This window comes from Rhinolophus hipposideros (assembly GCF_964194185.1).
Source record: "Rhinolophus hipposideros genome assembly, chromosome: 4".
In the NCBI taxonomy this organism is placed as follows: domain Eukaryota; kingdom Metazoa; phylum Chordata; class Mammalia; order Chiroptera; family Rhinolophidae; genus Rhinolophus; species Rhinolophus hipposideros.
In genome coordinates, this window is record NC_138050.1 from 85,788,948 (window position 1) to 85,814,813 (window position 25,866).

Sequence of the window (25,866 nt, forward strand, 5' to 3'; positions counted from 1 at the left end):
ATGCCTAGCTTGGTAGATAATAGCTGGAATCTCATATCTCCTTTTCCATTCAATCTGTTTATGTTGTTTTGGTTGAAGGGGATGTAGAAAATTCATTCTCAAATAGTTGAGAAAAAGTAAAGCAATAATAGTATTTTCAGAAATTGTGGATTTCTTCTTTGACAAAACTATTGACAAATCATAATTTCTTCCAAGTTACTTAAAATATAGAATCCAAGAGCATATCGATGAAATTATCATAATCAATTTTATATAAATTCATTGCTGTATCTCGTTCACTGAATACATTATTTATCAATGTATGATTTTGTTCTCATCAAAAATTGGTCATTAGAAAATATTAGTTCATTGAATTAACCTTTCAAATAATGACACATTTCATTTTTAATGTAGGGATATTATTTATATCAAAACAAAAAAGTGTCAAATGACATTTTTAAACAATATTACTATATTTTGCTGTTAAATATTTAATGACCAAAGAAAATATATATCAAAAACATAAACAGAAGATGGAAAACAATTAATGTAACATCCTAAGCAAAAATTATGTTATATGCCTGGACTTATTAGAGAGACCGCATCACAGACTGTGTAGATGCTTGACCACTGCTCTGTACACCTGAAGATGAAGTTGAAAATATAGAATGTCAACTATAATTATACACGTACACACACACACACACACGCACACACAAACACACATATATATCTTTTTTAGTTTTTCCCATGGGATAGGGATGTGGAGTATACCATAGGGAACATAGTCAATGGTATTGTAATAGCTCTATACGATGTCAGAGGGATAAGCAGACTGGCAGACTGGGGGAGTTATCACTTTGTGAGTGATGTAAATGCCTAAATTACATTGCTTTGTACACCCGAAACTAATAAAAAATTATATTATATATAATAATTTTTGAGTCAATAACAAGAAATATATGCAAAGCTATATATACACAGCCAGTTCACAAAAGAAGAAATATAATTTGGTCACAAACCTATGACGCAGTATTCACTTTAACAATGAAAAAAAATACGGAGAAAATAATGAAACACTTTTCTTTTATCAGTGAAGAAATAATAAAAAATAAAATAAAATTTGCCACAAAAATTAATTAAATACTAAAGTCAACATACATCTTTTGAGGTTTTCAATGAAAAGATGGATATTTATTTTTAAAAGGGAGGCAAAATTGTATGTAATCTCTTACTTGTATTTTAAAGTATATAGGATGATAGAAAGTTGTATTTGCTTGAATTGTGCCTGTTTCTTATTTTCCTCATATTTTTATTTAATCTTATGTTCAATGTTTCTATAATAATTATTTTATAATTTCAGGGCCAAGTTCAATGGCTTCCTAAAAGGTTAAATTATAAAATAATATTTTGCATGAATATGACCTTAGTACATATTAAAAGTCAAATGGTGAGGTCAAAGTAGAAGAGTTTTTCCGTAATTTTTAACTTTTTACCGGTAACGTGTAAATATTCTCTTGTGGAATTTGCCATGTATTGCTGTATTTCTTCAGACCATTCTTCAGTAGGATAGCAGCTGTTAAAATTTGATTAGTCATTGATCATCTCTTCATAAAATACAAGCAGGTGTGAACCTATGAATTGGAACTATTAGTGAGTCATTCATGCTTTGTAAAAGGAATAACATTCAAGAAACATTTTTTCTTTTCTGATTTTAGTTTGATGGCATTTAAATTTTGGCAGTCCAAATTATTCAAAGTAAAGTCAATGCTTTTCATCGTTTCCTAATTGTCAATATATAAATAATGTAATAATGATATGTTTAAATTCCTGTTTTATTTATTATCTGCTTAAGCTACACAAATCTATTTTTTGGAAATCACTTTTTATCATATTCTGGAATATAAAAATGACTCTTAATTTAAAGTTATTGTGATATAGTGGAAAAAAAGTGTGTTTAGGAGAAATTTGATCTTACCATGGCAATAGACTAGTATTTACCATTTTATTTTACTAATGAATATCATGTTTTCTCACTTAATCTCATTTTGTCACATTCCCCCTTTCAATTATGAGATATATTACAAATATTCATAACATAATCTCTCTCTATTCAATTGTATCACTGAGCTAAGAGACCAAATAAAAATGAGTAATACTGATGATATAGTTTGAAATTCACTGAATTACAATAAATTGGGGAAAAGATGTTTTCATTCAGAAATTATTCTGCTTCTTTTCACCTTCAGAGTGGTTCTCTCTGTGGAAAAAAAAATAACTTCATATTTTCATGATTTTAATTGGATAATTTCAAAAAGTGAGTGAAACACTGAGACACTTGGAAAAATTTGAAAATTGAAAGCATATTTATTACATAGTATTGGTGTGCCAATATTGGATTTTTCAGATGCTATTGTAGTTTTGTGGTTATGTAGGGGAAAGTTCTTTGTCTTAGAAAATGCATATCAATATATTTAAGGATGAAGTATCCTAGTAACTTGATGCCTGAAACTTGTTTTTCTCGTCAATTAAAAATGTATTATTTATGTAGTCTGTGCATACGCATGTATGTGTGTGGGTGGGTGAAAGAGGAGAAAGAGTATGAGAGAGAGGGAGAGAAACAGAAGAAAATGAGGAGCAAGTGTTAACTGAACAAAAGTAAAATGTTAAGATTTGCCAAATGGAGTAGGTGAAAAGAGAGCATATAGTGTTAAATATATTGTACTTTCTACTTTTTCATAGAATTGCAAAATTGAAAAGAAAAGCATTAATGGGTAACGAAAAGGTTCAAAATATCCAGCTTTAAATGTATTAAGGAATATATAGGTTGCACTTATTCTAATGCATGTCATATTTTAAGGGATTTAAAATGTTAGAAATTCCACAATTTTTAACACTAGCATTTATTTAAAATTTGTATTATAATATCATTACAATCTAACATTTTCACCACCTATAGGTTTAATTCCCTTAAACCAAATGTCTAAATGTGATCCATGAACCAGCAGCATCACCCCTTTCTGGAACCTAGCTAGAAATGTAAGTTTTTAAAGAACAACCTAAGACCTACTGAATCAAATTCTGGGATTGGGACCCAGCATTCTGTTTTTTTGTTTGTTTGTTTGTTTGTTTTTTTGTTACTGAGACTATGTATAGTATTTTTTTAATTTTTTTTTAGTTTTATTTTATTTTATTTTATTTTTACATCCCTCACACCGTGAATCCCCCTCCCCCATCCACCACCACCCCGACCTCACACCGAGCTATCACATTATACACATAAAATTATAGTTGGCATTCATTAATGTCCAGCCTCTGGTGTACAATGCCATGACCAGGCATCCACAGCATCCCTGAGGTGGTCTCCCAAACAGGACACATGTCCATCGGACACCCAACAAAATCCCCAAACACTATTGAATAAGTTACCCAAAGTAATTCTCAAAAAACCCTGAGGCCATCCTGTGGTCACCAGCCACCCCCCAATCCCTTTACCCTTCACCCCATCCCCAACCCCCTCCCCCCCGCCCATCTAACAACTCTCGGTTTTTTGTGTCCCCAAAACTGTTTCTGATTAGTTCATACACATGTTCTTTTCTTTAGATTCCGCATATAAGTGAGATCATATGGTACTTGTCTTTCTCTTTCTGACTTATTTCACTTAACATAATGTTCTCTAGATCCATCCATGTTGTTGCAAATGATAAGATTTCTTTTTTCTTTATGGCTGCGTAATATTCCATTGTATAAATGTACCACAGCTTCTTAATCCAGTCATCGACCGATGGGCATTTCGGTTGTTTCTATATCTTGGCTATTGTGTAAAGTGCTGCAATAAACATAGGAGTGCATACAGATTTTTGAATTGGAGTTTTGGATTTCTCCGGGTAGATGCCTAGGAGTGAAATTACTGGATCATAGGGTAGTTCTATCTTCAGATTCCTGAGATACCTCCATACTGTTTTCCATAGTGGCTGCACTAATCTGCAATCCCACCAACAGTGCACTAGCGTTCCCTTTTCTCCACATCCCCGCCAGCATTTGTTGTTTGTTGATTTACTGATGATAGCCATTTTGACTGGGGTGAGGTGGTATCTCATTGTGGTTTTTATTTGCATTTCTCTGATGGTTAGTGAGGTTGAGCATTTCTTCATATGTCTTCTCGCCTTCTGTATGTCCTTTTTAGAAAAAATGTCTCCTCAAGTCCTCTGCCCATTTTTTAATTGGGTTGTTTGTTATTTTTGGAGTTGAGTTGAGTAAGTTTTTTATAGATTTGTGATATTAATCCTTTATCGGATATATCATTGGCAAATATCTTTTCCCATTTATGTGATTCTAATATACATTAATGTTTGTGTACTACTGTCTTAAATAATTGATTTAGTTTTAGATATGTGTGTCTTCAATCAAGTATATATTTATATTTCATTTAGCCAATATCGGTGTATATTTTGATATTTTCAAGGTAAATGTTGAATAAAAAGAGGTAGATAAGGCAAAATCCCTGAATTTAATGATTTCTAAGACAGAGGAAAATTCACCTAAACTGTCCCAACAATTATAAAAGCTAGGTTCTAAAAAAGTTATATGTGGGCATTAAGCTGTTAGGGTATTGTTCTCAATGTCCATGATTATTGAGTGGACTCATGAAAGACGTGTGACAGTTATGTGCTATGGAATTCTCCAGCTGTAGTTAGCTCTGTGAGTAAAGACATATATTAAGCAGGAATTTGGGTTTAATATTGTTAGGATTTCAGCACAACTAGTGTAACCAATCATGAGAGCGACAAAGATTTTAGGAGTGGGCATGATGATAAATTGAATCTGGGCAAGAAGGAGGAGAATAAGACAATATCAGGGTGTCAGATAATATAGATTACTGGATGAATCAGTTGGCTGAAGGTTCCAGAGAAATTATTGCTAAAAATGAAGTATCATTGATGATGAGCAGTCAAAAGAGGTAATCATGGCTAAAATGTGGGAACACGTTCACTTAACATAATGTTCCTTAGGTCCATCCATGTCATTGCAAATGGTAAGATTTCATTCTTTTTTTTTTTTCTATTATGCTAAGTGAAATAAGCAAGACTAAGATAAATACCATATGATCTCACTTACATGTGGAATCTAAAGAACAGAATAAACTAGCAAACAAAGCAAATAGACACAGAAACACAGAGAAAAAACTAATGGTTGCTAGATGACAGGGGGTTTGGGGGATGGGGGAGAAGGTGAAGGGATTAAAAAAGTATAAATTGGTAGTCACAAAATAGTCAAGGGAATATGAAATACAGTATGGATAATATAATCAATGATGTTGAAAGTGTTATGTAGGGTGTTAGGTACTATCGGAGGGATCACTTCATAGATTGTGTAGATGCCTGACCATTACACTGTACACCTGAAGCTAATTTAGAATAATACTGAATGTCAACTAATTAAATATAATCACAGTATGTAAATTACAGCATAGGGAATATAGTCAATGGTATAGTAACAGCTATATATGATGTCACAGAAGTAGTACACTTGGGGGCGGATATTACTTTGTGAGGGGTGTAAATGTCTAATCATTATGTTGTTTGTATACCTGAAACTAATATTAAAACATGTGAGGACACTTTAACTTGAGATATTGGAGTTACTGCATGTCTGGATAATGCAATACCGAGGGTAGAACCATGGAGGTGAATAATGGAAGTAGGCTGGAGATCAATATGAAGAGAAAAGAACAGTTCAAGTAACCAAGCCAGGTTTCTAGTTACTTAGAACAAGAGAGGAGTAAATTTGGGATAGCAACCATGACCTAGAATTTGTACATGATCTCTATGCTGAAAACTATGAAATGCTGATTAAAAAAATCAAAGCCTATATAAACAAATGGTAAGGTGAACGTTTTGTTATATGTATGTGTGTGTTTCATTTTTTAGTGCTACTGTAAATGATAGTCTTTCTTACATTTTGATTTCAAATTGTTCATTGCTAGTATACAGAAAAAAATGTCTTTTTCTACATTAACTGCATTCTGCAACTTTGCTGAACTGATTTTTTATTATTTTTGTATCTTTAAGTAGATTCTTCGGAATATTCTTTGTAGATAATAATGTCATATGAATGCAAGCTGTTTTATTTCTTCTTTTTAAACAAATTTTGTGTATACGTATTTATTTATAAAACTCATTTGTACCTTCTTTCATTGGATAGGCCCTCCAGTGTATTGTTAAATGTAAGTGGTGATTGTGGATATTCTTTATGTGCAGTTGTTTAGTGATAAGTATAATGTTCGGTCAGGTTTATTATAAATGACCTTTACAGATTAAAGATGTTTCCTTGTATTGCTATTGGCTGATGATTTTTTTTTTCTTTGATAAGAAATAAATGTTGAAGTTTGGTAAATACTTTTTCTGCATCCATTGAGATGATCTTATTATTCCTGTTATTTAATCTGTTCCTACAGTGAGTTATATTTATTGATTTTCATATGTGAATTCAACCTTGCACTTATATGACAAACCCCAATTATTCATGATTTTTTAAAATTATTTTTATATATTACTGGATTCAATTTGTTAAAATTTTATTGATTAATTTTACATCTGTCTTTTATGAGTGATATTGATCTGCAGTTTTCTTTCATAATTTTTTCTGGTTTTAGCATTAGATAACACCGTCCTCGAAAAATGAGTTGCAGAGTATTTCCTCTTGTATTTTGCAAAGTTTGAATAGAAATGATATTTCTTGATTAAATGTTTGGTGTAATTTGCCAGTGAAGTCATTTGGACCTTATGTTTTCTTTGTTGAAGTTTTAAACTATAGATTCATATCTTCCTAAGTGTAGTAAAAATCAAATTATCTATTTATTTTATAATCTTTGCTGGTTTATGTCTTTAAGAAATTAGTATCATCAATGTTGTAAAATTTATTCTTTTGATATCTAGGTTTTGAAGCCATGTTACTCTTCATTTTGTCACTGGTGATTTACTTACTTTTCATCTTAGTCTGGCTAGATTTTATCATTTTTTTACTGTTTTATTTGATGAGTCAGCTTTTGGTTCCATTGAGTTTCTCTTTTGTTTCTGTTTTCAAGTTCATTGATTCTGCTTTCAGATTTACTTTTTCCTTCATCCTTCTTGTTCTGAGTTAAATCTATTCTTTTCTAATTTTTCAAAGTGGAATCTTATACAATTAACTTGAGATATCTATTTCTAGTATAAGCATTTAATGCCTAAATGCCATGAGACATTTAAGGGAATATCACAAATTGTGCTATTTTGCATTCAATTCAGAATATTATTTTTTCTAACTTTATGACTTTCTTTTTGATCACATGGATTATTTATATATGTGATCTCTAATTTCCAAATATTAGTAGATTTTTTTTCCAAGTATCTTTCTGTATGGATAATTTCTTCAATGTCATTATGGTAAAATAATACGCTTCGTGTGATTTCTATTTTTTTTTTTTTTTAATATAGAGGTTGTTTTATGACAGTGATTATCTTTCTTGGTGAAAGTTCCAATTGTACTTGAAAGTATTGTAGCTTCTTCTGTTGTTTAGGGAGTATTCTATAATTATCAGTTAGGTCCACTGGTTGATACTGTTACACAAGTCTACTTTATTCTGACTTGAATCATTTTACAGACAGAATTATAGTATTTCCTTCTTAAGATCTCTTCTCTCCAGAATGCTTTCTGTACTCTCCAGCTAACAAGAATGCTTTTTTCCAAGTATTCTAGTCAGAAAATATGGTTTCTCTTAATATTTTAGCCACCACCACATGGCTGCTTGCACTTCTTTGAATGTAGCCTACCTTGAGTCCAAATAATGAGAGAAAATCAAGGAAAAAAAGAGTAACTCACCCTTTCCTCACAGAGTCTTCAAGTTTGATTCCTCTCCACAGTCTATTCTTTTACAGTATTTCCAGAATCCTTGAGTATTTATGCATTTAACATCTTGTCCAATGTTTTGTTTTACGTTTTTCTGCAAGAGGGACAGATTAAAGAGGATTCCTTTATTTTGGTTGTGTGCTGGGTTGGGGTGGTATGGTGGCAAACAGACAATGACTTTTTTTTTAAAGCTATACTTTATATTATAAAAGCTATTCTTTTGCTAGTCCTTATAAATTGTACTTGAAATCTTGCTTTTACTGGTGTTCAGTTCCAAAAAATAGACTATTCTCAATATCCTTAATATAATATATGTGTGACTTGAGTTCTGTTTTCTTCCAAAGTCCCAGCAATGTCTTTTTTGAAGAAGTTTTAATATTTTTTTAAAGCTTCCTAAACTCTCAGCAACATTTACCATTATGAATGATCCTGTCATTCTTGAAACATTTTCCTGTATGTCTCCAAAACCTTCCCTCTTATGATTCCCCCCCTTGCTTCTATAAATTGCCACCTATTCCTCAAGGCTACATCAGCAAGAAATAGATGATATTTTCTGTCATATCTTAGAATGTATAGTTTAAAGCCTGTCACATATTGAATATGGAAACAGTACATCATTGTATCTCTTTTTTGTGTTATATAGTCATGGTAGCCTTAGTGCTTTCTGTATTCTATAGTTTTAGATATTTCAACATTCTCTGGATATCCAATAGTTGGCCAATGTTTCCCTTAATGGGTGGCAATGAGTTCTAAGTGCAATATATTACCACCTCTGAACAATATATTACCACCTCTGAACAATATATTTACTTCCTCTTTTATTATGGAATATCTTCTAACACAAGACACATTTAAAATGTCAAATTGGCACCACATGTTGATCTTGTACTCAATTAAGACTTGGTCATCATTTATTTCCCCTGACTTATAAGCTCCCCTCCTCCATTTTGTAGTGATTGGATTGATTTTTAAAACTTAATATTGTACTTATGTAATCCATTTTCAATCAACTTACATGACAATGAGCTTACATTTTCGTTTCTGCTTTATGATCTCTATGAATTTAATTTTCTTTCTTAGTATATGTTTCTAGGGAGATTGCATCATATACGTATTCCATAAGCACGCCTTTTCAATGGTCTCAGGAGCTCCAGTCAGAACTACTTACAGTCAAACCTGATACAGACTCACTTCTTAGGTTACATTGGCCCATTAATCAACACTGTGTGGGTATAGCTGTGTTATACAAATACACTTTCAATTTATTTCAATCTATTTAAAAATTTGTTTTAAGTGTCTATCTTTATTCCCTCAAACAGTCTGGTAAAACTGCCTTTTATGAAAATAAGAAACCACAACAGATGCAGAAACTGCTTGACAGATGTTGTATCTCTGCTTTAGACCCAATCGTACTCTTAGATGGATTTACTACTTTCTTTTTTTTTTTGCAAGAATTGCTGGGTTTCAGTAAAGACACCAGTAATTTTATATGTAGTGACCTTGACATGAAGTAACTTTTCCAAAATTGTGAAACAGCAGCTGTGTAAAACGTATTACTTTTCTACTTTATGCACAATATGTTTACTTTTTTTTTTTTTTTTTTGCTTTTGTTCCTCATAAATATAATTCTTCAATTTGGTTACCTTGAAGTTGTACATAAAGGAAAATATGTAAGTGCTTATTGTAATGAAGGATATTTAACTCATCAGGATTCTAACTGCAAAAGCATTTGCTTTGAAGAAATGTTTAAGCATTCATTGTATAATGGGCAGAATAATCATAAAAGGCCCATTATGGTGTGTTCCTTCCATCCTTCTGTGCAGCCTTAGGGAATAGACAGCAGGTCATAAAAAATGGTGTTTTATTTAAGGCTCTAACAACTTTTGTGTCAGCAAAATCATAAGCATTAATGTGTGCCCTTACAAAATATTCAGATAGCCATCACTAAAAATTACCTTTTTAAGAAACAATGTATCTGTGATATTTTTATAAATACTCATAAATGAGAAGAGTAAGAAAAAAATCCTGAATTTTCTTCTCAAAATATATGATACTGTAGACTTACTGTCATTGGTGTTATATGGTGTCTCAATTAAATATAGACAGGAGGAAATAATAATCATCATTAAATGTGAGGCCAGGGATAATATAAAAAAAAAATATTGCAAAAAAAATGAGAACACAGATAAATTTCCAAACTGATTGGTGACAGTGGGTGAGCTCTAATTTTAAATATATTTGGCTTTTTGTAGGTCTATTTGACTTTCTTAAACAATTCATAGTTTTCAGTGCTTTTTATAAAATAATTATATATAGTACAAAATTGAGAAAAACACTCTACAAATTTTCTAAGAATTCTTGATCAAAATGAGTCTAAATAACATGATTTTCAAAAGAAAATAAGATCAGCATCTTAATTTCACAGATTTTAAAACTGTAGTAATATAAATTATTTTTAATTACTCCATTACTTACCACATTATAATTTAATAGACACTAAACAAAATTTTGCTTTTATTAAATAAATAACAGGACACAATAAGTGCAGAAACAAATATTTGTCTCTATTATAAAGTCCAATAAACTTTGGGCCTGCCATTTTTATTAAATTTTTGAACGATTTTATTTTTGTTGTTGTTTATATCTGACATATGTTCTTGGTGATTGTATTATTTATATCAAGCACTTCAATTAGTGTAATACCATCCACTTATGGAAAATAAACTTAAGAATGAGAAAGATATAAAGTCATGTAGAAATTATAAAAGAAAACTGACTTTATTCTGCCTAGCTACACATGTAATTGGTTCTACAGTCCTCATCAGTATCATGCAGATAGTACAGGCTCTGGAACTATATAATCTAGTGTTTCATTCTACAGGGAATCCATTTACTATCATGCACCTTGATTGCCTTGTATACAAAATGATACTCTTACAACTAAATAACAGTGTATCTTCTATTCCAGGGCGATTGTGAGTTCTAATGGAACTATTATGTATAAAATATTGACTTCAGGCAACACTGCAAGCACTAAGTATATTTTTTTTGATCCTTGGAATGTAACCCAAACTATTAGGTTGGTGCAACAGTAATTGCAGTTTCTGCTATTATTTTTAATCTTTTAAACCGCAATTACTTTTGCACCAACCTAATCATGAACAGTGAGAGTTCCTCTGTAGAGCAATCAGGATTAGATGATTTTTGTTTTTTGTTTGTTTGTTTGTTTATGTGGTGGAAGTCCTTTAGTAATTTTTTTTGTATTTCTTCTGAAGCAATGTGGTTAAGCTCTTTTTTTTACTAAAAATATGATTTTCCAATAAAATTTTGCATTTCATGTTGTTTTAAAATTTACTGCTGTAGAGTTTTGCAAAGTTGTTAGTTGAAGTTTGTTAGTTGCAAAGTTGTTAGTTGGAGTTGTTAGTTAATTCACTTACTTTCATCTTTTATTTTGTTGTTTGGTATTGGGGCTTTAGGAGTTATTGTGACTGGACTCATTTTCACTCCTTTTCCCGTCACTTCCCTTTTATTCCACACACATTCATCCCTACCAGAGGAAAGGGAACAAGTCAGGTACATAAATTTAATCTCCTTGTGAACTAGACTTCCAGGTAAATAGACTGAGGATATCATCTAGAAGAAAGAAAACTTGTCTACAGAATATTCATAGCTGGATTAACTTGACTAGTTTTCTATTTTGTATATAAAAATACCATTATGTAAACTGCATTGTGGGGGAGAGGGTGTCTTTTCCTGCTATTTGTTTCAGTGCTGTCTCTTCTTCGACTTGATTTATTTTCCTCTCCCTCTCCCCTCCTCTCTGTTCTCCCCTCTTCCTCTCTCCTTCCCTCCTTCCTTCCCCTTCTCTAGGTTGTTCACTTCTTGTCCCATGTTCTGCAATTTTTTTCTGAAGTTTAATTTTGATTTAAAGTGTGACTATACAGTAAGTATATGGGTCTGCCTCTACCTATGCCCTCTATCAATTCTCTACCCCTCCACCCACTTTCTCAGGCCTAATTTAAATTTAAAAATTGGGGTTTTCTAGACAACACAAGTAGCATATATAGACACCTCTAGCTAATGCCATCATCCCATTCTTTAAATCATAATTTCTTCTTTAAAGGGGTTTATTTTTATTATTGACATTTTTCAGCACTTTATAATTACATTTTTAAGTATACAGAAAAATGATAAGAAATGTTCCATGAACATTCACTTCCTACCACAAAGATTTGACAACTTCCATTTCACTCCATTTTCTTTGTCTATACATATAGTCATCCATCCATTCATCTCTTATTTTGATTAATTTCAGAATAAGTGGCAGGCATCATTGCACGTCACCCATGGACATTTTGGCATGCTAGAGTTCATTAAAGTTCTATGTTTTTCATGATCTTTTTAGGTAAAACTTACATAAAATCAAATGCAAAAATCTCAGTATAGTATTTAATGTGTTTTGAGAAATGTGTGCACTTGTAATCCAAAGAACTATCAAGATGAAGATAATTATTATCACCTTCAGGAAATTTCTTTATACTTCTTGTCAATTTCTGCTCACATGTTGAGAGGCAGTAGCTATTCTTTTTTTTTTTTTTTCTTTTTCAGCACCAGTGATTAGTTTTGCTTGTTCTGTACTTAATAGACTTGGTATTATATAGTATATCTTCTAGTATGAGACATTTTTACTCAGTTTAATGCTATTGAGATTCCTCTACATGATAACATGATTTTTTTTTTAATTGAGGTACTATTGATATATACCATTATATTAGTTTCATGTGTACAAAATAGTGGTTGGATATTGGATATAATCATTTCATTATTGTCCCAAATATCAGGGAATTGTCCAAAAATACAAGTAATTTTTTCAAATTTCCTTTAGCCTCTGTGAATCACAGATTTTTATAGTGAAAGTACTTGTTCTCATGTAGCAATGACATTTTTAGTTAGATCAGGATTTATATGTTTTAGTCTACAGAAAAGTCAAGTTGCTAGCAAGCTCATGAGTATTAGGCCAGATGTACTCACTTAGAAGAGAGTTCCATCTGCTCATCTGCTCGTAGGCTAGTTCCCCCGTTGTACAGCATAGTTCCTGGCACATAATGAATGCCTGGCACATTAAATATTTGGTGAATGGACTATTGTCCCAGCATGATTTTGTCACTTTCTCATGTAACATTCAGTAATTCGGGGAAAATAGTCAGTGTGTTGCCTACATATGAAGATTGCCAATGCAGTAATGACATGACAAGAAAATCAGATAAAGATTACATTGTATTATTGAAATGGCTGTAAACATTAGTTAGGATAATACACCCTGAACTAACAGATGGGAAATGACAACAAAATTAGCAAAGAAGTAGGCAATATGTAATGACAGATTGTGTTCACAAGGAATTTAATGAAGATTAAAAGTATGATTGCTTTATGGGGTTTATTGCTTTTATATGACACACATTTCATTTGTGTGTAAAGATGTCAAAAGCTTCCAAAGACTTTACCCAGGTAGTTAAGTTCACTGGGCCTCATCATATATAACGTATTAGAAAAAATTAGGTCCGATTTTTCCGTATTTCTTCTTGAAATCGTCTTTTCCCTAAGATTGTAGAATGTCTTATTCGATTTTTGTTCTTCCTCTTCCTGTTCTTTTGGTATCCATAACAGCTTACCTCCCTTTTCCCTACTGTTATTTGTTTTACTACCAGTTCTTGGCCTTGTTCTTAGCCATTTAACCTCTTCCACAAGGATTTCATCCATACTTCATTTTTAATTACCATGTTTATTTTTCTATCTGCTTGATAGTTCCAATATAATGTCTCATAGGCAATTAAAACTCAACAAGTCAAAAGCTGAATTCGTCTTCAGTGCCACCTCTTGTTTCGTACTCCTGACGCTCCTAGCTATAAACCTGCACCCTGTCACAGTGTTTTTGGTGAACGGAACTACCCTGTACCAATTGTTCAAGGTACAAGCCTTGACATCATCTCTGACTTGTCTTTCTCCTTCCCACTTTCCTGTCACATCCTGACATTCACCATATAAATACACGTCAAAGTCATCCACTGTTTGTCCTCTTCAATCACTAATTCTTGATAACCACAAAAGTCATCTTATATTGAATATACTAATTCATTTTTCAAATTGGGACACTTGTGAACATGGAAAGGTTGATATGCGTCGTTACATGGGTATAACTGACACAAACAAGAACAGCGCTGTCCCTGACAAACCAGGAATTGCTCTTCTCCCTATTTAAAGACCACACCTTAATGCCTGTTTCTACTCTCAACCATTCTCCTCACTGCAGTAACAGTAAACTTTTAAAAGGCAAACTTGTCCTAGATTTTTGCATTGCTTTTAAGTTAAATACAATTCTTAACATGGTCTGTATGGTCTTGCATAAACTGGCTCTTGCCCACATCTTCTGATACATTCCATTTTTATCTCCATCCTGCTCACTGTAATCCAGCCATCAGGTTTTCCTTTCAATTTCTCAAATGACTGTTCCTATACCTTTGCATGTTAGGCTGCTTTTGCAGGAATCCTGGCCTCTAAATAATACCTTTGCATAGATAATCTCTACTCTTTGGCATAGATAATCGCTACTCTTCATTCAAAGTTTACCTGACATTTAACTTTCTCAGGGAAGTCTTCCATTCCAGCCCTACTCAGGTCTAATTTCTAAAAAATCTTCACTGTAGCCTTGATCTTTTCAACCCTCCTCACATGTACTGCTTATTTATGTAATTACTTAATTCCTGCTCCCTACTGGAATGTCAGTCATGTAAGGAGGACTCTGAATATACTATTCATCTCTTTATCCTTAGCAATTTAAAAAGTTTATTACAGGAAAAAAAGAGTTTATTGCAAAAAGCAGGCTCATAAAAGGTTGAAAGAAGCTATTGTTCTTTTAATAGTGTTTTTTACGTAAGTGCAGTGTTTGATTTAGGGTAATGAGCAAAGATCCATCCCGAGAAGGATGGGAAGAGATAGACCAATAGCACAGGGAAGAAAGTGGGTCGTCATCTGTGTGTTTGTGTCTACAGTCTAAATATCAAATTTCCATCACTTGGCATTTTAACAAAATTTCTATCTCAAAATGTACTCTTAATTGGCAAATCCAATAGGTTATCTTGAGGTCTTATCTTCTGTCTCCTAGAATACTGGCAACTATCAGTTTTCTAAAGATTTTTTTCCAAATTCTGCCATCCTCTGTTTTTCCTCCTACCCCTCTGATAGCTTTTTCTCTGTGAGTTTTCCTCCTCCTGTACCCTTAGACATTCATGGAGATTTGTTCATTCCATTAATAAATATCCATGTGCCAACTTTTGCCTGTTATTGTTCTCATTATTAATTAATTTATTCCTTTGTTCATTCATTCATTTGAGTAATATTTCTTAAATGTTTTTTAATGCCAGACACTTATCTATTCACTGCCTACAAATGAACAAAGCAAATAAAAGCACTGCTCTCTGACACTTAGAGACAATGATTTATATAACACATGCCAGTTTCCTGCTGGTACAGCACTTGTATTTCAGTTGGTGAGGCGGAGGGGAGGTGAGACAGGGAGAGAAAATAAATAAATAACGAAACAAATAACAATGGTTTTGTAAAAGACGTTAGGTTTTGTTAAGAAAATAAGACATGGCATGTGCTATGTTAGCTAATGTAGTAAAGGAAAGTCTGTCTTAATAGAGGCAGTTGAGGCTGAGAGTTAATTGATGAAAATGCTGCTAATGAAGAATCAGGACAAAGGCATTTATCAGGTAAATGGAAACAGCAAGTAAAGAGGCATTTAGGAGGGGATAGAGTTGGGCCTGCTAAAGTACCGAAGATATCAGTGGTGATGGAAATTCGTCAGAGAGGAGCTATTACTGAGAGAACCACCATCTAACTGTGTTCCTGCTCTTTACGCCCACAGACGTGTAGATCCTAGCCAGTACTTGACTGGTCAGTTGTAAATTGCATCTCATCCCTGAACTATAATAAGCAAAGACTTTTGGATTGATTTTGTTATCATGTGATGGTAATACAGGGAATAGAATGTCATCTTAGGCAACTTTGTGTGTTACCTTCAAAGCCTGTTCTCACTGATGGCACTAAAGTTAATATTTCCCTGAAGTGTGTATAATCCATATGACACTTTCAGGATCGATATTATGTGGAAAGATAAGTTCACTTTCTATTTGAGCTTGTGGAATCTATTATTTAGCTCAACAGTTTTTTTTGTTTTTTTGTTTGTTGTGTTTTTTTGTTTTCCCTCTATGACTATATTTCCCCCTTCTTTTGGCATAGGCCTGTATTCCATTTTGCTTAATTTTACTTCTATTTAAGGTACTGTTAAGACAAACTTACTTACTGTTGCCTTTCATTCATCCTGCTGTTCTCCATTACATAGAGATAAGGTAGTTATAAGATAGATAAGGTAGATAAGGTAGACTGTATATTAAAAAAAAAAATGCTAGTTAACCAAACAGCCAATTTTAAATGTCTTCACCTTCTCAGCCCTTCACAGACCCACTAAAATTTTAGATTTCAGATGATATAACAGCAATGTCTTCAATCCAAGTATAAGTAGAAAATGCAGGTTTGAAATTGAGGACTAGTTTGGATTAGAAATGGAGCTCTGAGAATCATCTCCATGGAGATAATGACTAACACAAAGGAAGTGGATAATACTGTAGAGAAGGAGAGAGAGTGTTAAGTGTGATGTAAAAACCAAGAATAAATTTATCTGCCCAGCTTTAACCTTTGAAGGCTTCGTCCTTGATAAATCCTTGCATACAGTGCAGGCCTGTCATTTCCCCACTGTCATGGTGGTTGTCAGTGTAAATAATCAGTTCACTCACCTACTTTACCTGTCATCCCAGCTTTATGGATGGGTTTTTAGGCTTGGAAAATAAAACAAAGCATATCCTGAGTTAGAATTGTAGTGACTGTGGCAGCCTGCTACCTCAACTGTTCTTTCTGACCCTCATCACGGACAGAATACATTGAGTTGACTGTAGTAAGAGTTAGAAAACTGGACTACAACCACCTTTCTCAAAGTTTTTCTTCCACAATGCTTCCTCTAACATTACTTAACCGTGACTTTAACCATTGCCTCCAACATCTTCTACCAGAAATTAAAGTCTAAGTATATTTTAAACTAAATTTAACATGTTTTTTAGTGAAGACAAGCCCCCCCCACTTTCTTTTTGCTGCACTACTGTTGTGTTAAGCAATTGTATTACAAAATTGATCCTGTCTCTCACGTGCCTACTATTTTTAATCAGCTGCACACTTCCAAAATATCTAACCCGTAGTTCATTTCAAGTCTATTCATTTCTTCCCATTCTCACTGTTTCTTCTTGTTACTGGACCAGCTAACTGTTCTTGCCTCTTCCCTTATTTCCATCTTCACTTATTACATTGTGAGATTTGTTACCTTGAAGCAGTTGCAAATTTGCTTCTTTAGTCTACAACACATAAAATGGATAGCCACCACCAGTTTTCTTAGTCAACATTTCTAACCTTAGAAATAGTGATTTTCTACAATATGGTCCCATCCTACAGTTTGTTCTCACCCTTTACACCTGACACTCCAAACCGTTATGTGATTTATTTATTGTTCAACACACTTTTACTTGTGCATTACATCCCAGTTCATTTACTAAGAGGCATTTCCCCTAGATATGTGCCTATATAAACTATCTTTATACTTAAGGGCCTATCTAAACAGCCACTTCTGCTAGGAGCTTGTCTTACTTTTTATGAAGATGTTTCCTTTTGTTACTTTATGTGTTGAGCAATCATGGTATATTTTACTTCTCTTAAATTTTCATAACCAAGATAATATACTGTAGTATGATTTATGCTTATTTATGGGATTATCTTATTCTAGTTCTTTAAATTCTCTAATATTAAAATAGTGCTTGTTTCTTTATCATCTGCAGTAGCTAGCATACTTGTACACACCATGTTTAGTAAATATATGCTAATCTGAATTAAATATGTGAATCTGTCTTTAATGGCATATGAGTATGCTTTCATGTAAAATGGTGGGCCATGTTACCCAGTAGGAATATTTTATTGCCACATATATTTCTTAACTAATCTTGAGCTTCAGTCTGTCTGCTGTAATATTTATTTTCACAGTACATGTGGGTCAGCAAACTCAATTCATATATGAGTACATGATGGTAACTCAATGCTTTATGCATCCATTTCTTTGTTAAATTATGTCTTATCTTTATTAGCTTCTAGTCAGTAAAAACTCTATAGCCACTGTGAAATGAGATGTATGCTTTCACTAATGATTTGGAAGTATTTCTAGTTTCTAAAATACATTTGACAGAAATGTAAGTTTAACATCGAATGTTTTTAATGCTTCAAATAACATTTATTGTTTTTTTTAAATGTTTTTAATGGCTGAAATATAAAGGAACAATGATTCTTTAAACAATGAATCATGAAGGGTAAATTCTTATTTGGTAATTTATTATGCATTTAATCTGTAAAATGTTATTCAAAGTAGACTATGATAATTATTTAAGAATTCCTCATCACACAATTATGTCTCATAATCATTGTTCAAACTATTTGATCTATTTATTAGGCTACTGAATGTAAGTCATTTACAAAATTTAATTGCTTTATATCTGAATGAATAATAGTTTAATTTAGGCAAAGTATAGTATTACATCAATAAATGTGATATTTCTGTATAGCTAAAACATCAGCAGAGATTTTTTTTTTTTTTTTTTTTAATTTATTTATTGGGGTGACAATTGTTAATGAAATTACATAATTTCAGGTGTACAATTCCGTATTACATCATCAATAAATCCCATTGTGTGTTCACCACCCAGAGTCAGTTCTCCTTCCATCACCATATATTTGATCCCCCTTACCCTCATCTCCCTCCCCCCACCCCCCTTACCCTCTGGTAACCACTAAAATATGTATGTGTCTATGAGTTCTTGTTTCTCATTTGTTTGTCTTGTTTTTGGTTTATATACCACATATCAGTGAAATCATAGGGTTCTCTGCTTTTTCTGTCTGACTTATTTCGCTTAGCATTATATTCTCAAGATCCATCCATGTTGTCAGAAATGTTCCTATATCATCTTTCCTTAACGCTGAATAGTATTCCATTGTGTATATATACCACAACTTCTTTATCCATTCATCTATCGAAGGACATTTTGGTTGTTTCCATGTCTTGGCCACCGTAAACAAAGCTGCAATGAACATTGGAGTACACGTGTCTCTATAGATAAATGCTTTTATATTTTTGGGGTAGATACCCAGGAGAGCGATTGCTGGGTCATATGGTAATTCTATTCGTAATTTCTTGAGGAACCTCCACACTGCCTTCCATAGTGGCTGCACCAGTCTGCATTCCCACCAACAGTGTATGAGGGTTCCTTTTTCTCCACAGCCTCTCCAACACTTGTTGCTATTTGTCTTGTTGATGATAGCCATTCTGACTGGGGTGAGGTGATATCTCATTGTGGTTTTTATTTGCATTTCTCTGATGATTAGTGATGTTGATCATTTTTTCATATGTCTATTTGCCATTTGTAAGTCCTCTTTAGAGAAATGCCTCTTTAGGTCCTCTGCCCATTTTTCAATTGGGTTGTTCGTTTTTTTGTTGTTGAGTTTCATGAGTTCCTTGTATATTTTGGATATTAGACCCTTATCAGAGGAACTATTTGCAAAAATCTTCTCCCATTCAGTCGGTAGCCTCTTTATTTTGTCGATGGTTTCTTTTGCTGTGCAGAAACTTTTAAGTTTCATATAGTCCCATTTGTTTATTTTATCTTTTACTTCCATTGCCTTTGGAGTCAAATTCATAAAATGCTCTTTGAACCCAAGGTCCATAAGTTTAGTACCTATGTTTTCTTCTATGCAGCTTATTGTGTCAGGTCTTATGCTTAAGTCTTTCATCCATTTTGAATTAATTTTGGTACATGGTGACAGATAACAGTCCAGTTTCATTTTTTTGCACGTGGCTATCCAATTCTCCCAGCACCATTTATTGAAGAGGCTGTCTTTTCTCCATTGTATGTTTTTAGCTTCTTTGTCAAAAATTATCTGTCCATATTTATGTGGTTTTATTTCTGGGTTCTCAATTCTACTCCATTGGTCTATGTGTCTGTTTTTCCGCCAATACCATGCTGTTTTGATTATTGTAGCCCTATAGTACAAGCTAAAGTCAGGCAGTGTGATACCTCCAGCACTGTTCTTTTTTCTTAAGATTGCTTTGGCTATTCGGGGTCTTTTGTGGTTCCAAACAAATCTGATGATTTTTTGTTCTATTTCTTTAAAAAATGCCGTTGGGATTTTGATGGGGATTGCATCAAATCTGTATATTGCTTTGGGTAATATGGCCATTTTAACTATGTTGATTCTTCCAAGCCATGAGCACGGAATGTCCTTCCATTTCTTTGTGTCATCTTCAATTTCTTTCAAAAATGTCTTATAGTTTTCAGCATATAAATCCTTCACATCCTTGGTTAAATTTATTCCTAGGTATTTTATTCTTTTTGCTGCAATTGCAAAGGGAATTGTTTTTTGTATTTCTTTTTCTGAGATTTCATTGTTAGTATATAGGAATGCAATGGACTTTTGTACGTTGATTTTGTAGCCAGCAACTTTACTGTATTCATTAATTGTTTCTAACAGCTTTTTGGTGGAGTCTTTAGGGTTTTCTATATATAGCATCATATCGTCTGCAAAGAGTGATATTTTAACTTCTTCATTCCCAATTTGGATGCCTTTTATTTCTTTCTCTTGCCTGATGGCTCTGGCAAGGACTTCCAACACTATGTTGAAAAGCAGAGGTGATAGGGGACAGCCCTGTCGTGTTCCTGAACGTAGAGCAAAGGGCTTCAGTTTTTCACCATTAATTATGAGATTAGCTGAGGGCTTGTCATAGATGGCCTTTATTATGTTGAGGTATTTTCCTTCTATACCTATTTTATTAAGTGTTTTAATCATAAATGGATGTTGTATCTTGTCAAATGCTTTTTCTGCATCAATTGATATAATCATATGATTTTTGTCCTTTATTTTGTTTATGTGATGTATCACATTGATGGATTTGCGGATGTTGAACCATCCTTGTGCCCCAGGGATGAACCCCACTTGGTCATGATGAATGATCTTTTTAATGCATTGTTGTATTCGATTTGCTAAAATTTTGTTTAGGATTTTTGCATCAGTATTCATCAGAGATATAGGTCTGTAGTTTTCTTTTTTTGTGTTGTCCTTACCAGGTTTTGGTATCAGGGTAATGTTGGCCTCATAAAATGAGTTAGGGAGTACTGACTCTTCTTCAATTTTTTGGAAGAGTTTGAGCAGGATTGGTATTAGATCCTGTTTGAAGGTTTGGTAGAATTCACTAGTGAAGCCATCTGGTCCCGGACTTTTGCTTTTGGGAAGGTTTTGGATGACTGATTCAATGTCTTTACTGGTGATCGGTCTGTTTAGGTTTTCCAGTTCTTCATGGTTCAGCCTTGGAAGGCTATATGTTTCTAAGAACTTGTCCATTTCTTCTAGGTTATTAAATTTGGTGGCATATAGTCCTTCATAGTATTCTTGGATGATCCTTTGTATTTCTGTGGTGTCCGTGATAACTTCCCCTTTCTCATTTCTGATTTTGTTAATTAGTGTCTTCTCTCTTTTTATCTTAGTGAGTCTAGCCAAGGGTTTGTCGATTTTATTAATTTTTTCAAAGAACCAGCTCTTTGTCACATTAATTTTTTCTATTGTCTTTTTGTTCTCTATTTCATTTAGCTCTGCTCTGATTTTTGTTATTTCCTTTCTTCTGCTGACTTTGGGTTTCACTTGTTCTTCTTTTTCTAGTTCTTTGAGGTGTAACATGAGGTTGTTTATTTGGGATTTTTCTTGTTTCTTGAGATAGGCCTGTAATGATATAAATTTCCCTCTTATAACTGCTTTCGCCGCATCCCAAAAATTTTGGTAGGATGTATTTTCATTGTCATTGGTTTCTATATATCTTTTGATCTCTCCTCTAATTTCTTCTTTGACCCAGTCGTTCTTTAAAAGTATGTTGTTTAATCTCCATGTATTTGTGTTTCTTTTTGCTTTCTTTTTGCAGTTGATATCCAATTTCAAAGCCTTGTGATCAGAGAATATGCTTGGTATGATTTCAATCTTCTTAAATTTGCTGAGGCTGCTTTTATGTCCCAATATATGGTCTATCCTTGAGAATGTTCCATGTACACTAGAAAAGAATGTATAGTCTGATGTTTTAGGATGAAGTGCTCTATATATGTCAATGATGTCCATTTCATTTAATGTGTCATTTAGGGCTGCAATTTCGTTATTTATTTTCTGTTTGGATGATCTATCCATAGCTGTCAATGATGTATTTAAGTCCCCTAGTATAATTGTGTTTTGGTCAATTTCTCCCTTTAGTTCTGTTAGTAGTTGCTTGGTGTATTTTGGTGCTCCCTGATTGGGGGCATAAATATTGATGACTGTTATGTCTTCTTGTTGTATAGTCCCCTTTACCATTATGAAATGTCCATCTTTGTCTCTTGTTATCTTTTTCACCCTGAAGTCTGTTTCATCTGATATCATTATGGCTACACCTGATTTTCTCTGGGTACCATTTGCTTGGAGTGCCAATTTCCACCCTTTCACTTTGAGTCTATGCTTGTCCTTGTAGCTGAGATGTGTCTCTTGGAGACAGCATATGGTTGGGTTTAGTTTTTTGATCCAATCTGCTACTCTGTGCCTTTTTATTGGTGAGTTCAGTCCATTTACATTTAGGGTGATTATTGATACGTGAGGATTTCCTGTCATTCTATCTTTAGTTTTCTGGTAAGGCTGTGTCTCCATTGTTTCTTTGCCTTTTTGTTGTTGTCTATTATTTCTGTGTGGTGGTATTCTATGATGTTTCCCTCTGTTTCTTCTTTTATTAGAGTATATATTTCAGATCTGGATTTTTTTTGAGTGGTTACCCTTAAGATTATGTAAAAGAAAGTTTGATATTTAGAGTATTCCATTTTCTTCAGCACGCTTACTTTCTCCATTCCCATATTCCGGTTCAGGCCTTTACGCTCCCCCTTTTTATGTTTCGGTTGCCACAAATTGTCCCTGTTGATGGTGGTCTAATAGCCTCCTTTAGTATTTCTTGTAGTGCAGGTCTTGTATTAGAAAATTCCCTCAGCTTCTGTATGTCTGGAAAGGTCTTTATTCCTCCTTCATATCTAAAGGATATCTTTGCTGGATATATTATTCTTGGCTCGTGATTTCTCTCTTTCAATAGTTTGAATATTTGGTTCCATTCCCTCCTGGCTTGTAGAGTTTCTGCTGAAAAATCGGATGATAATCTAATGGGCTTTCCTTTGTAGGTTACCGTCTTCTTTTCCCTGGCTGCCTTAAGGATTCTTTCTTTGGAGTTAATTTTAGACAGCTTGAATACAATGTGTCTTGGAGAAGGCCTGTTGGGATTGAGGTAATTAGGTGTTCTATTTGCTTCTTGGATTCGAGGATCCAGTTCTGTCCACAAATTTGGGAAGTTCTCATTGACAATTTCTTTGAGTATATTCTCTGTTCCCTTCTGTCTTTCTTCTCCTTCTGGTATGCCCATTATTCTTATATTGCTCTTTCTGATGGAGTCAGAAAGTTCTTGTAGAGTTCTTTCGTTTCTTTTAAGTCTCAAGTCTCTTTCTTCTTCCATCTGTGTAATTTCCAGGTTTCTATCTTCGATGTCACTGATTCTTTCTTCCATCTGGTCAACTCTACTACCTAAGCTGGTTATTTCATTCTTAATTTCTTCTATTGAGTTCTTAATCTCCAGAAATTCCATTTGGTTCTTTTTTAAAATTTCAATCTCTTTTGTAAAATGCTCATGTTGTTCTTTGATTGCGTTTCTGAGTTCATTAAATTGCCTTTCTGTGTTTTCTTGCATCTCTTTGAGGTTTTTCAGAACTGCAATCTTGAATTCTCTGTCATTTAAGTCACATATTTCCATATCTCTAAGTTCCTTTTCTGGGGACTTTTCACTTTCTTTTTGAGCTGTCTTGTTACTTTGGTTATTCATGGCAATTACTGATTTATTATTTCTCTTCCTAGACATCTACAGGAGTGGCTTCTTCAACAGGTTGATAGGAAGAGGTCTCTCTGACACAGTAGTGCTATACTTTCTCTGCACTTTTCCAGCTTCTCACACAATGGGGGGATTCCCTGGGAGACGGGCCTCTCCTCTGTTAACAGTTCACCTGGGTCATAGGGCGTCACGTCCCTGTGGGGGTGCGGAGAGCTTTTGAAGTTCCAAAGCTCTTTCTGCACCAGATTCAGAGCCCGTATGTTTCAGCAGTTCTGTTTACTCCTGCAGGGATCCGCCCAGATAGGTGGGGCCAGGGGCGGGGTGAGTTGTGAGAGGTGGCCCAGAGCAATGGCGGCGACCACCACCACAGCCGGTCCTGCTTCCACAGCTCCCTCCCCTTTGCCGTAACTAGTTGGGCCGCGAATCTGTTTCTGCGGTCCACAGTTCTCAGAACAGCAAAGATCCTGTCCTTGTGATCTGACACTGCTAGTTTATCGCTTCTAGCACCGGGCAGGTGGGGGTGGGGCGAGCTCTGGGAGGGTAGGGAGGGGCGGCTAGTCTCAGTGCCTAAGGCTTCCGTTCTCTGCTCGGCAGTGAGGGCTTAACCACAGTTTTCAGCCCTCTTCCCTCAGTCTTTTCTCCGAGGTCTGCCGTGAACGTTGGGTTCAGCTGTGCTATATGCTGCCCCCTCAGCCCTGTGGGCCGTAAGTGGAGCCCTAGCAGTCCGAGTCCTTCCCTCTCCCGCAGCTGCGGTAGTTCCGGGATGCAGCAAGCTCGGAGCACTGAGCTAGGTCTTTGTCCTGCGCCCGCGGGGCTCCGTCCCGCACTTCTCCCTTCCCTCCTCCCCTGCTCGCGCGATTCACCCACCTGGAGGTGAATTCAGTAGTGGACCTCTTCGTCTTGCCTGTCTGCTGTGCAGGGAGTCCTTTGTGGAGTTATTGTTGTCCGATTAGTTGTAAATTCCAGGAGAGCGTTACAGAGGCTCACCTCACGCCGCCATTTTGATCCTTCTCCACCAGCAGAGATTTTTTAATAGTTGAGTTACAAAAGACTATATAATATAATTGACTTCTACTTAAGAAAAAAAGCATTCACAACCTGGAAATTCGTAAGGCAGTAGTGGAGTGAGGAAATCAATCTATTAAAATCTATGGTAAAGATTTCCCTTCCTATGAAAGTATGCCTTAGAGCAATTTGTATAATTATGAATTAACTGATAATGTGACTGAAATCGCAGATGTAAATATTCTTTTGTGTAGAATAATGTATCATCCATCAGATATTATAACCTACTTTAGAAGGAGATTTGGAGGGACAATTAATTATCAAAAGCTTTCTGTAGCTTACATATTAAAATAAATACCAAGAGGCCAAAGAATTTTAGAAATATTTTCAGTCTGTTATATTGTTATTTTATGACTTCCTGAACTAGTAAAATGTGCAAAAGATAATAACCATAAAATATTAAAGCTACATTGAATATAATTAGGGCTAAGGAAAACAAGATGTCTAATCATTTTATGCCTCTATTGCTCTCATATTGAAAAAAAAAAGATTTGTAGCTAGTGTAATTTTAGTTTTATAATTACCTAATGGATTAAAAAAACAGAAATCTTTTTGTTCCGTTTTATAGAGGAAAACTCTACCTTTCTATAAAATTGAAACTATGCCTCAAATCTCTAGCATCCTTTTAGTCCTAGTATTTTCTTCTACAAATAGAGAAAAATGGAGAAGACATTTTGCACAATAGGGAATATGTATCATTGATAAATATACATCTTAATAAATTTCTGAGTGCTTCCTTTATGCCAAGCCATCTCCTAAGAGTTATTTTACTTAATCTTTAAAACATTTGATCAATTAGGTGCAGTTATTAGCTAAGATTATAGATAATGAAAATGAAAAACAGAAAGGTAGATTACCATGTT